This window comes from Mytilus galloprovincialis, chromosome 13 (assembly GCF_965363235.1).
Source record: "Mytilus galloprovincialis chromosome 13, xbMytGall1.hap1.1, whole genome shotgun sequence".
Taxonomy (NCBI): domain Eukaryota; kingdom Metazoa; phylum Mollusca; class Bivalvia; order Mytilida; family Mytilidae; genus Mytilus; species Mytilus galloprovincialis.
The window spans coordinates 20,180,400-20,194,495 of NC_134850.1; the positions used below are offsets into that span (position 1 = coordinate 20,180,400).

The 14,096-nt window shown below is 37.0% G+C and overlaps 1 long non-coding RNA gene across 1 annotated transcript; it reads right to left on the reverse strand.

The window, feature by feature from the left end:
* Window positions 1-732: 732 nt before the first annotated feature.
* Window positions 733-1,885, reverse strand: LOC143057086 (uncharacterized). Its single transcript, XR_012972627.1, has 2 exons — window positions 1,794-1,885; window positions 733-1,096 (listed from the first exon to the last, which is right to left on the reverse strand). It is a non-coding gene; the product is annotated as an uncharacterized LOC143057086 (long non-coding RNA).
* Between the last annotated feature and the right edge of the window lie 12,211 nt (window positions 1,886-14,096).

The following is a 14,096-nucleotide window of genomic DNA, read 5'->3' on the forward strand; positions in this document are numbered from 1 at the left end:
ATATAATGTAATCAATATACGTGAAAGATTACCTAATGTGAAGTTTTATCAAAATCATCATCACATAATTGATCAACACATTATGTTTGAACAACATGAGTCCTACAATATAAGATTTTAAAGGTGCATATCATTTACATTCAACGTTTTTATTGGATTTTTTTTTACTACAATGTGTGTAACCTCGAGGTTCAACGTTGATAGTAAAAAAAATATCCCAGAAATTTTTTGAATGATATTGTAAATGATATGAACCTTCGAATTCTTATAATGTGTTACAGAAGATTATGCAATTTTATGATGTACAGGGGAGGGGGTAAGGGTTTTTCTTAAACAATATTATGATCCCAAATTTAATGAATTTTGTTGGCAAAATATAAACACTACATATAGCAAAGTATATGTTAAATCTTAATGTACTATTATTAGGAAAAATGTTTGACTCGGAAAAAAAAATCTTCCCCCTCCCCCCGTATTGCATGTAATGGTTGAAACCTAAGGGGTTCGCACTAACTGCCTAAAAGGGGCCCGCTCCAGTCTTGAATCAGTGATTTTGTTTACAATAAACAAAATATTGTCTCACACTGAAAGGGGCAGCCGGGCAACCTGCACAGCCCAGCTTGTCAAAACAACTAAGATTTACAAAACATTACCAACAAAAACCTTCAGTTGGGCAATATTACTGGAATCTGATTATCTCTACTGATAAATAATGCAACACTAATGACACAATTAAGTTTTGGAATGATTTTATTCACAAAGAATGTTTCTCATTGGTATACATTTCTATGCTCTCGTCTTTTCGGAGTTTATATTGGAAATTAAAAATTGCTGCATGAAAGAGACTAGCTCCACATTCCTATGCATATGATTGCCATATGTACGAGAATCATTCCATAAAACATCCGTTTGATATCCTTTCAATGCCAGACACTGTCTCGTGGTTTTTCTGCCACAATTACAAGGAAAACCTGGCTAAACTTGTGCTAAATCAAACACTTGAATCTTACATCGCTATTGATGTTAAGCAATTAGTTAAAAGGGCCATCCGGAACTGTTGGGGTTTATGACAGTCTTCCTTCCATACAGACCATCGCTGCAAAATAATTTGAACATTCAATTAGATGATTATAATATTATTTGGCAATCCAAAGAGAACCTGAAAATATTAGACCACAATGAACAGAGACCCCCAAAAAAGCCAATTTTACTTTACAAGGAAATTGAAAAAGTAGTTAGTTGCATGTCAAATCATCTTTTGGCTGTCGACAACAAATAAATAAAATCCAAATTTCGTAGCATTTCCCCCCCCCTTTTTTTTTACTGAATTTGTTCAAGGTATGGTGGTTTTACCCCTTTTCAGATTTCAGTATGTCATGTTGTATATCTTTTATAAATTAGATGAATTTCTAGCAAGTTTCTAGGATATTCTTTATCATTTGACAAAATACTATGCATCTGAATTAAATTGTTTACTATTTGAAAAAGCGCGCCTTCTTTTACTTTAATTTACTTCCCTTTATTTCACATAGCAACACAAATTAAAAACTGCCAATCTTTGCTGCATATCAATTTTTTCCACCGATAAAAATATATATCATGCAACATAATCAACTTTACAAATTAGGAGAAAATCAAGGTGTTCCGACCATTGGATAGTATTTAAAAAAAATAATAAAAGGATGGCATGATTACAAGTTTGAACCCTAACGACACTGAAAATCAAAAATTCACGCATTTACCTATCATATGATGATACAATGAGGTGATAAACTTAACAATAAATATTTTACCTGATTCGTAATCATATTCACATTATGTTGACATCTTAGTTCGTTTGTGCTAGCTCATTTTTAACAAGCTAAACAATTACAGCGTCGTCCGTTTTTCTTTACCGATTACCTCTAGTCAGAAGAGCGGTAAGCGGAAGAAGGGATCCCGTAGACCGCCCTACGTCACGATTCATGAATTATGCATATTCTATTTATAGGCTATTTATAAACGATTCTGAAAATACTTATTCTAAAAATAGAATATTCTCAACATGTACAACTATTAAAAAAAAAAACGATTCAAAATCATTAACTTTCATGTAACATGGTGAATTTGCTTTATTTTTTTTTATCACATGAAAAAAAGGAAAATGTACCGCATTACAGTAGCATATATCATAGTACAAATATATACAGATTCCTTTTAAAATACACATGATACATTTCATATAGATATGATAAACAGTAGAACTTAGTGCCTTTAATTATGTTGTAAAGACCTGCAAATGTCACATGCACGTGGTCCCATGGCTTTGGATATACTATGGAGTTAACCGTTTAAAAGAGTATTTTTATGTAGGCAAATTGAAAAAAGATATAGCTTACACATGTTAAACATGTTACACGTACTAAGTAAGGCTTTACAGGAGTGTGCGAGGGTGTTTAAACTGGTCTGCGTTTAAAGAAACGAATCTGTAATCTGACCCCCTGTTGTCTGACCATTCTACTATAGCTGGACGTTCTATAGGAACCATTGTTACTTGTTTACAATAAAGTTACTATTCTATAGGATCCCCTGTTGTTTGTTTTTCAAGTGTATACTATAGGGCGTTCTACAGGATCCCCTAGGCGGTCTACATGCTCCCCTGTTTTCTCAACATTATATATCTACTATAGGGCCCCCTGTTGTTTGTTGTTCATGTGTATACTATAGGGCGTTCTACAGGATCCCCTGGTCGTTCTACATGATCCCCTGTTGTCTGAACCTTATATATCTACTACAAAACGTTCTATATGATCCCTTATATTGTTTGTTTATCATGTATACACTAAAGGACGTTCTACAGGATCCCCCTGGGCAGTCCACAGGATCCCTTGTTGTCTGAATATTATATATATATATATCTACTATAGTATAGAACGTTCTATAGGAACAAGTTTTTGGTCAGGATTCTTCTGAAAAAGCTAATACCAAATTTATGAAATATATTCTTGGTGTAAACAGAAAGTCAAGTAATATAGCTGTAATGTCAGAGATTGGTAGATTTCCTATGTATTTTACTATAATTTTATCAATGTTAAAATATTGTCATAGACTGGAACGTTTGAAAGAAGGATTATTATTTGATGCATTTATATGTTGTAAACATACAATTACATAAAGTTCTAATGTAAATACATGGTATTCTAGTATAGATTATATTCAGAGAGAGATTGAATTACCAAATTTTGACCAATCAATTGGTTCTTTATGTCAGTCAGTATGTTAAAAATAAACTATGTAAAAGTAATTTCACATTTTGGAATAAATTGAAATTTCAAACAATTAACTCCGAAAAAGGGAAAAAATTGTTTTAAAAAAGAAAAATATTTAGAATTACAGGACTTCAAAAAAAGACAGTCAATTTGTAAATTAAGAATAAGCGCTCACTCTTTAAAAATGGAGACAACCAGATATTCAAAAAAAAACATGTAGAAAGATCTGAGCGTCTTTGTTCTAATTGCTCACTCGGTAAAGTTGAAGATGAGCTTCATTTTTTATTAGAATGCTCTCTTTATGATATTCAAAGGGACGATTTTTTTCCAAGACATTTCTAACAATTGTTATAATTTTATAAATTTAAATAAATCTTCTAAATTTTTATGGCTCTTGACCCAAGAAAATGTTACTCTTATGGAAAAACTTGGCTGTTATATTGGTGACTGTTTTGAATATTTGATATGAGCGTCACTGATGAGTCTTATGTAGACGAAACGCGCGTGTGGCGTACTGGTACCTTTGATAACTATTTACACCACTGGGTCTATGCCACTGCTGGTGGACGTTTCTTCCCCAAGGGTATCACCAGCCCAGTAGTCAACACCGTGTTGACATGAATATCAATAATCTTTTTTTTTTTATATAAATTTCCTGTTAACAAAAGTTTAAATTTTTCGAAAAACTAAGGATTTTCTTATTCCAGGCATAGATTTCCTAAGACGTATTTTGCACAACTTTTTGGAATTTTGGATCCTCAATGCTCTTCAACTTTGTAATTGTTTGGCTTTATAAATATTTTGATATGAGCGTCACTGATGAGTCTTATGTAGACGAAACGCGCGTCTGGCGTACTAAATTATAATCCTGGTACCTTTGATAACTATTGAATTAAGGAGATCAGATATGAACACTGACACTAAGTCAAGTAAACAATTTGAGAATGAATACATATATAATGTAATTTTATTATTCTTTTATTCACAATATATATGTGGTTTTTGGCTTGATTCTGACCAATGCTTATATTCCAAATATATATGTATATGCCTCTATTATTGTTGTTGTTACCAATTATGTAAATCAATTCTATCTGATTCTATGCCCTTTATGGGCCCTGTAATTTTGGGAAAAAATATATATAGGATCCCATATTGTTTGTTTATCATGTATATACTATGTGTTCTCCAGATCCCCTGTTGTCGGAACATAATATATAAACTATAGAACGTTCTATAGGATACCCTATTGTTTGTTTTTGATGTATCTACTAGGCTAAGAGAACGTTCTATAGAATCCCCTGTTGTTTGTTTATCATGTGTATGCTATAGGGCGTTCTACAGGATCCCATAGGCGGTCTACAGGATCCCCTGTTTTCTCAACATTATATATCTACTATAAGACGTTCTACAGGATCCCCTGTTGTTTGTTTTTCAAGTGTATACTATAGGGCGTTCTACAGGATCCCCTGGGCGGTCTACAGGATCCCCTGTTTTCTCAACATTATATATCTACTATAAGACGTTCTATAGGTTCCCCTGTTGTTTGTTTATCAAGTATATACTATAAGGCTTTCTACGGGATCCCTTGATCGGTCTGTGGGATCCCCTGTTTTCTCAACAGTATTGTTTACTATAAGACGTTCCACAGGATCCCATGTTGTTTGTTTTTCAAGTATATACTATAGGGCGTTCTACAGAATACCTGAACGATCTACAAGATACCCTGTTTATAAAAATTATGCATTTAAGATAATACTTTCAATAGGTTCCCCTGCTGTTTGTTTATCATGTATATACTATAAGGCTTTCTATAGGATCCCTTGGTTGGTCTACAGGATCTTCTCTTTTCTCAACATTATTTATCTACTATAAGACGTTCTATAGGGTCCCCTGTTGTTTGTTGTTCATGTTTATACTACAGGGCGTTCTACAGTATCCCCTGGGCGGTCAGGATCCCCTGTTTTCTCAACATTATATATCTACTATAGGACGTTCTATAGGATCCCCGGTTGTTTGTTTTTCAAGTGTATACTATAGGGCGTTCTACAGGATCCCCTAGGCGGTCTACAGGATCCCCTGTTTTCTCAACATTATATATCTACTATAGGGCACCCTGTTGTTTGTTGTTCATGTGTATACTATAGGGCGTTCTACAGTATCCCCTGGGCGGTCTGCAGGATCCCCTGTTTTCTCAACATTATTTATCTACTATAAGACGTTCTATAGGATCCCCTGTTGTTTGTTTTTTCAAGTGTATACTATAGGGCGTTCTACAGGATCCCCTAGGCGGTCTACAGGATCCCCTGTTTTCTCAACATTATATATCTACTATATGACGTTCTATAGGGCCCCCTGTTTTTTGTTGTTCATGTTTATACTATAGGTCGTTCTATAGTATCCCCCTGGGCGGGCTGCAGGATCCCCTGTTTTCTCAATATTATTTATCTACTATATGACGTTCTATAGGATCCCCTGTTGTTTGTTTTTCAAGTGTATACTATAGGGCGTTCTACAGGATCCCCTAGGCGGTCTACAGGATCCCCTGTTTTCTCAACATTATATATCTACTATAGGACCCCCTGTTGTTTGTTGTTCATGTGTATACTATAAAGCGTTCTACAGTATCCACTGGGCGGTCTGCAGGATCCCCTGTTTTCTCAACATTATTTATCTACTATAAGACGTTCTATAGGATCCCCTGTTGTTTGTTTTTTCAAGTGTATACTATAGGGCGTTCTACAGGATCCCCTAGGCGGTCTACAGGATCCCCTGTTTTCTCAACATTATATATCTACTATATGACGTTCTATAGGGTCCCCTGTTGTTTGTTGTTCATGTTTATACTATAGGTCGTTCTATAGTATCCCCCTGGGCGGTCTGCAGGATCCCCTGTTTTCTCAATATTATTTATCTACTATATGACGTTCTATAGGATCCCCTGTTGTTTATTTTTCAAGTATATACTATAGGGAGTTCTACAGGATCCCCTGTTGTCTTAACATTATATATCTACTAAAGGACGTTCATAAGACCCCCAGTTGACTTTTTTTCAAGTCTATACTATAGGGTGTTCTATATAATCCCCTGGACGGTCTACAGGGTCCCCTGTTGTTTATGAAAATTATGCATTTAAGATAGGACATTCTAAATGTTCCCCTGTTATTTATTTATCATGTATATACATTATATATCTACTATAGGGCACCCTGTTGTTTGTTGTTCATGTGTATACTATAGGGCGTTCTACAGTATCCCCTGGGCGGTCTGCAGGATCCCCTGTTTTCTCAACATTATTTATCTACTATAAGACGTTCTATAGGATCCCCTGTTGTTTGTTTTTTCAAGTGTATACTATAGGGCGTTCTACAGGATCCCCTAGGCGGTCTACAGGATCCCCTGTTTTCTCAACATTATATATCTACTATATGACGTTCTATAGGGCCCCCTGTTTTTTGTTGTTCATGTTTATACTATAGGTCGTTCTATAGTATCCCCCTGGGCGGGCTGCAGGATCCCCTGTTTTCTCAATATTATTTATCTACTATATGACGTTCTATAGGATCCCCTGTTGTTTGTTTTTCAAGTGTATACTATAGGGCGTTCTACAGGATCCCCTAGGCGGTCTACAAGATCCCCTGTTTTCTCAACATTATATATCTACTATAGGACCCCCTGTTGTTTGTTGTTCATGTGTATACTATAAAGCGTTCTACAGTATCCACTGGGCGGTCTGCAGGATCCCCTGTTTTCTCAACATTATTTATCTACTATAAGACGTTCTATAGGATCCCCTGTTGTTTGTTTTTTCAAGTGTATACTATAGGGCGTTCTACAGGATCCCCTAGGCGGTCTACAGGATCCCCTGTTTTCTCAACATTATATATCTACTATATGACGTTCTATAGGGTCCCCTGTTGTTTGTTGTTCATGTTTATACTATAGGTCGTTCTATAGTATCCCCCTGGGCGGTCTGCAGGATCCCCTGTTTTCTCAATATTATTTATCTACTATATGACGTTCTATAGGATCCCCTGTTGTTTATTTTTCAAGTATATACTATAGGGAGTTCTACAGGATCCCCTGTTGTCTTAACATTATATATCTACTAAAGGACGTTCATAAGACCCCCAGTTGACTTTTTTTCAAGTCTATACTATAGGGTGTTCTATATAATCCCCTGGACGGTCTACAGGGTCCCCTGTTGTTTATGAAAATTATGCATTTAAGATAGGACATTCTAAATGTTCCCCTGTTATTTATTTATCATGTATATACTATAAGGCTTTCTATAGGATCACTTGGTTGGTCTGCAGGATCCCCTGTTTTCTCAACATTATATATCTACTATATGACGTTCTATAGGGCCCCCTGTTGTTTGTTGTTCATGTTTATACTATAGGTCGTTCTATAGTATCCCCCTGGGCGGGCTCCAGGATCCCCTGTTTTCTCAATATTATTTATCTACTATATGACGTTCTATAGGATCCCCTGTTGTTTATTTTTCAAGTATATACTATAGGGAGTTCTACAGGATCCCCTGTTGTCTTAACATTATATATCTACTAAAGGACGTTCATAAGACCCCCAGTTGACTTTTTTTCAAGTCTATACTATAGGGTGTTCTACATAATCCCCTGGACGGTCTACAGGGTCCCCTGTTGTTTATGAAAATTATGCATTTAAGATAGGACATTCTAAATGTTCCCCTGTTATTTATTTATCATGTATATACTATAAGGCTTTCTATAGGATCACTTGGTTGGTCAGCAGGATCCCCTGTTTTCTCAACATTATATATCTACTATATGACGTTCTATAGGGCCCCCGGTTGTTTGTTGTTCATGTTTATACTATAGGTCGTTCTATAGTATCCCCCTGGGCGGTCTGCAGGATCCCCTGTTTTCTCAATATTATTTATCTACTATATGACGTTCTATAGGATCCCCTGTTGTTTATTTTTCAAGTATATACTATAGGGAGTTCTACAGGATCCCCTGTTGTCTTAACATTATATATCTACTAAAGGACGTTCATAAGACCCCCAGTTGACTTTTTTTCAAGTCTATACTATAGGGTGTTCTACATAATCCCCTTGACGGTCTACAGGGTCCCCTGTTGTTTATGAAAATTATGCATTTAAGATAGGACATTCTAAATGTTCCCCTGTTATTTATTTATCATGTATATACTATAAGGCTTTCTATAGGATCACTTGGTTGGTCAGCAGGATCCCCTGTTTTCTCAACATTATATATCTACTATATGACGTTCTATAGGGCCCCCTGTTGTTTGTTGTTCATGTTTATACTATAGGTCGTTCTATAGTATCCCCCTGGGCGGTCTGCAGGATCCCCTGTTTTCTCAATATTATTTATCTACTATATGACGTTCTATAGGATCCCCTGTTGTTTATTTTTCAAGTATATACTATAGGGAGTTCTACAGGATCCCCTGTTGTCTTAACATTATATATCTACTAAAGGACGTTCATAAGACCCCCAGTTGACTTCTTTTCAAGTCTATACTATAGGGTGTTCTACATAATCCCCTGGACGGTCTACAGGGTCCCCTGTTGTTTATGAAAATTATGCATTTAAGATAGGACATTCTAAATGTTCCCCTGTTATTTATTTATCATGTATATACTATAAGGCTTTCTATAGGATCACTTGGTTGGTCAGCAGGATCCCCTGTTTTCTCAACATTATATATCTACTATATGACGTTCTATAGGGCCCCCTGTTGTTTGTTGTTCATGTTTATACTATAGGTCGTTCTATAGTATCCCCCTGGGCGGTCTATAGGATCTCCTGTTTTCTCAACATTATATATATACTATATGACGTTATATAGGGCCCCCTGGTGTTTGTTGTTCATGTCTATACTATAGGGAGTTCTACAGTATCCCCTGGGCGGTCTGCAGGATCCCCTGTTTTCTTAACATTATATATCTACTATAAGACGTTCTATATGATTCCCTGTTGTTTGTTGTCCAGGTTTATACTATAGGGCGTTCTACAGATTCCCCTGGGTGGTCTGCAGGATCCCCTGTTTTCTCAACATTATTTGTCTACTATAAGACGTTCTATAGGACCCCCTGTTGTTTGTTTTTTAAGTGTATACTATAGGGCGTTCTACGGGATCCCCTGTTTTCTCAACATTATATATCTACTGTATGACGTTCTATAGGGCCCCCTGTTGTTTGTTGTTCATGTTTATACTATAGGGAGTTCTACAGTATCCCCTGAGCGATCTACAGGATACCCTGTTTATAAAAATTATGCATTTAAGATAATACTTTCAATAGGTTCCCCTGCTGTTTGTTTATCATGTATATACTATAAGGCTTTCTATAGGATCCCTTGGTTGGTCTACAGGATCTTCTCTTTTCTCAACATTATTTATCTACTATAAGACGTTCTATAGGGTCCCCTGTTGTTTGTTGTTCATGTTTATACTACAGGGCGTTCTACAGTATCCCCTGGGCGGTCAGGATCCCCTGTTTTCTCAACATTATATATCTACTATAGGACGTTCTATAGGATCCCCGGTTGTTTGTTTTTCAAGTGTATACTATAGGGCGTTCTACAGGATCCCCTAGGCGGTCTACAGGATCCCCTGTTTTCTCAACATTATATATCTACTATAGGGCCCCTTGTTGTTTGTTGTTCATGTGTATACTATAGGGCGTTCTACAGTATCCCCTGGGCGGTCTGCAGGATCCCCTGTTTTCTCAACATTATTTATCTACTATAAGACGTTCTATAGGATCCCCTGTTGTTTGTTTTTTCAAGTGTATACTATAGGGCGTTCTACAGGATCCCCTAGGCGGTCTACAGGATCCCCTGTTTTCTCAACATTATATATCTACTATATGACGTTCTATAGGGCCCCCTGTTTTTTGTTGTTCATGTTTATACTATAGGTCGTTCTATAGTATCCCCCTGGGCGGGCTCCAGGATCCCCTGTTTTCTCAATATTATTTATCTACTATATGACGTTCTATAGGATCCCCTGTTGTTTGTTTTTCAAGTGTATACTATAGGGCGTTCTACAGGATCCCCTGTTTTCTCAACATTATATATCTACTATAGGGCCCCCTGTTGTTTGTTGTTCATGTGTATACTATAAGGCGTTCTACAACATCCACTGGGCGGTCTGCAGGATCCCCTGTTTTCTCAACATTATTTATCTACTATAAGACGTTCTATAGGATCCCCTGTTGTTTGTTTATTCAAGTGTATACTATAGGGCGTTCTACAGGATCCCTTAGGCGGTCTACAGGATCCCCTGTTTTCTCAACATTATATATCTACTATATGACGTTCTATAGGGCCCCCTGTTGTTTGTTGTTCATGTTTATACTATAGGTCGTTCTATAGTATCCCCCTGGGCGGTCTGCAGGATCCCCATTTTTCTCAATATTATTTATCTACTATATGACGTTCTATAGGATCCTCTGTTGTTTATTTTTCAAGTATATACTATAGGGAGTTCTACAGGATCCCCTGTTGTCTTAACATCATATATCTACTATAGGACGTTCATAAGACCCCCAGTTGACTTTTTTTCAAGTCTATACTATAGGGTGTTCTACATAATCCCCTGGACGGTCTACAGGGTCCCCTGTTGTTTATGAAAATTATGCATTTAAGATAGGACATTCTAAATGTTCCCCTGTTATTTATTTATCATGTATATACTATAAGGCTTTATATAGGAACACTTGCTTGGTCTGCAGAATCCCCTGTTTTCTCAACATTATATATCTACTAGAGAGCGTTCTATAGGATGTCCTGTTGTTTGTTTTTCAAGTGTATACTATAGGGCGTTCTACAGGATCCCCTAGGCGGTCTACAGGATCTCCTGTTTTCTCAACATTATATATCTACTATATGGCGTTATATAGGGCCCCCTGGTGTTTGTTGTTCATGTCTATACTATAGGGAGTTCTACAGTATCCCCTGTTTTCTCAACATTTTCTATCTACTATAAGACGTTCTATAGGATTCCCTGTTGTTTGTTGTCCAGGTTTATACTATAGGGCGTTGTACAGATTCCCCTGGGCGGTCTGCAGGATCCCCTGTTTTCTCAACATTATTTGTCTACTATAAGACGTTCTATAGGATCCCCTGTTGTTTGTTTTTTAAGTGTATACTATAGGGCGTTCTACGGGATCCCCTGTTTTCTCAACATTATATATCTACTGTATGACGTTCTATAGGGCCCCCTGTTGTTTGTTGTTCATGTTTATACTATAGGGCGTTCTACAGTATCCCCTGAGCGGTCTGCGGGATCCCCTGTTTTCTCAACATTATTTATTGACTATAAGACGTTCTACAGGATTCCCTGTTGTTTGTTTTTCAAGTGTATACTATAAGGCGTTCTACAGGATCCCCTGTTTTTTCAACATGATATATCTACTATAGGACGTTCTATAGGGTCCCCTGTTGTTTGTTGTTCATGTTTATATTATAGGGCGTTCTACAGTATCCCCTGGGCGGTCTGCAGGATCCCCTGTTTTCTCAACATAATTTATCTACTATAAGACGTTCTATAGGATCCCCTGTTGTTTATTTTTCAAGTATATACTATAGGGCGTTTTACAGGATCCCCTGTTGTCTTAACATCATATATCTACTATAAGACGTTAATAAGACCCCCCCCCCCTGTTGATTGTTTTTCAAGTGTATACTATAGGGCGTTGTACAGGATCCCCTAGGCGGTCTACAGGATCCCCTGTTTTCTCAACATTATATATCTACTATAAACGTTCTATAGGATCCCCTGTTGTTTGTTGTTCATTCACTGGGCGGTCTACACGATCCCCTGTTGTCTGAACATTATATATATACTATAAGGACGTTCTACAAGACCCCCAATTGATTGTTTTTCATGTTTATACTATAGGTCGTTCTACAGGATCTCCAGGGCGGTGTACAGGATCCTTTTTTGTGAAAAAATATGCATCTGAGAAAGGAAATTCTATAGGTCCCCCTGTAGTTTGTTTTTCATGTATATACTATAAGGCTTTTATGATCCCGTGGGCAGTCTGCAGGATCTCCTGTTTTCTCAACGTTATATATCTAAAATAGGACGTTCTATAGGGTCCCCTGTTGGTGTTGTTAGTGTTTATTTTAAAGGGCGTTCTACAGTGTCCTCTTTTGTCTGAACATTATATATCTACTATAGAACGTTTTATAGGATCCCATATATTGTTTGTTTATTATGTATAGACTAAAGGGCGTTCTACAGGATCCACTGTTGTCTGAACATTATATATCTACTATAGAACGTTCTTTATGATCCCCTATTGTTTGTTTTTCGTGTCTATACTAAGGAGCGTTCTACAGGATCCCCTGGGCGGTCTACAGGATCCCCTGTTGTCTGACCATTATATATCTACTAAAGGACGCTGTACAGGATCCCCTGTTGTTTGAATATTATATATCTACTATGGGACGTTCTATAGGTTAGACTGTTGTTTGTTTTTCATGTATATATTAGAGGGCGTTATATATATGCTCCCATGGGCGGTCGATATGATCCCCTGTGGTTTAATAGTTGTGTATCTGTATAGGGCGTTCTATAGGATCCCCAGGGCGGTCTATAGGATCCCATTGTTTGGTTATCATGTATTCACTAGATTTATCTACTAGAGAGCGTTCTATAGGATCCCCTGTTGTTTGTTTTTCAAGTGTATACTATATGGCGTTCTACAGGATCCCCTAGGCGGTCTACAGGATCTCCTGTTTTCTCAACATTATATATCTACTATATGACGTTATATAGGGCCCCTGGTGTTTGTTGTTCATGTCTATACTATAGGGCGTTCTACAGTATCCCCTTGGCGGTCTGCAGGTACCCCTGTTTTCTCAACATTATTTATCTACTATAAGACGTTCTATAGGATCCCCTGTTGTTTATTTTTCAAGTATATACTATAGGGCGTTCCACATGATCCCCTGGACGGTCTACAGGGTCCCCTGTTGTTTATGAAAATTATGCATTTAAGATAGGACCTTCTAAATGTTCCCCTGTTGTTTATTTATCATGTATATACTATAAGGCTTTCTATGGGATCACTTGGTTGGTCTGCAGGATCCCCTGTTTCCTCAACATTATATATCTACTATAAGACGCAGTTATCATGTATTCACTAATTTATCAACTAGAGAGCGTTCAATTGGATCCCCTGTTGGGTCTATAGTATCACCTGTTGTGTTATAATCGTGTATCTGCTATAGGGCGTTCTATAGGTTCCCCGGGGCGGTCTATAGGATCCCCTGTTGGTTGTTAATCATGAATCTATAACATGTTGTCTTTAGGATCCCCTGGGCGGTCTATAGGACCCCGTATTGTTTCATAATCGCGCATCTGTTAAATGGAATTCTTTGGGATCCCCGGGTCGATCCATAGGATCCTCTGCATGTTGTTTGTTCAACATGTTTCTTCTAGAGGGTGTTCCATAAAATCCCAGGGTCGGTCTATAGGAGCTCTTTAGTTTTTTCATCATGTATCTATTAGAGGGCGTTATATATGTTCCGGACCATATGAGTATTTGGACCATATGCGTATAATCATATGGTCCGATCATACGCGTATGGTCCGACCGTACGCGTATGGTCGAACCATATGAGTATAATACTCGTTTGGTTTTTAACGGGCCGGACCATATGAGTATTTAGACCATGTAGGTATTTTTTTTAAATAACATTATAAAAGTTTCAATAATACAAAAACTTTATCTAAAAAAAAAATGATGGTTACATGACAATGTATTATTTTTATAATTCAAATACTACTTAAAAATAAATATTGATGCCATAGTTAGTTTTCATCGCT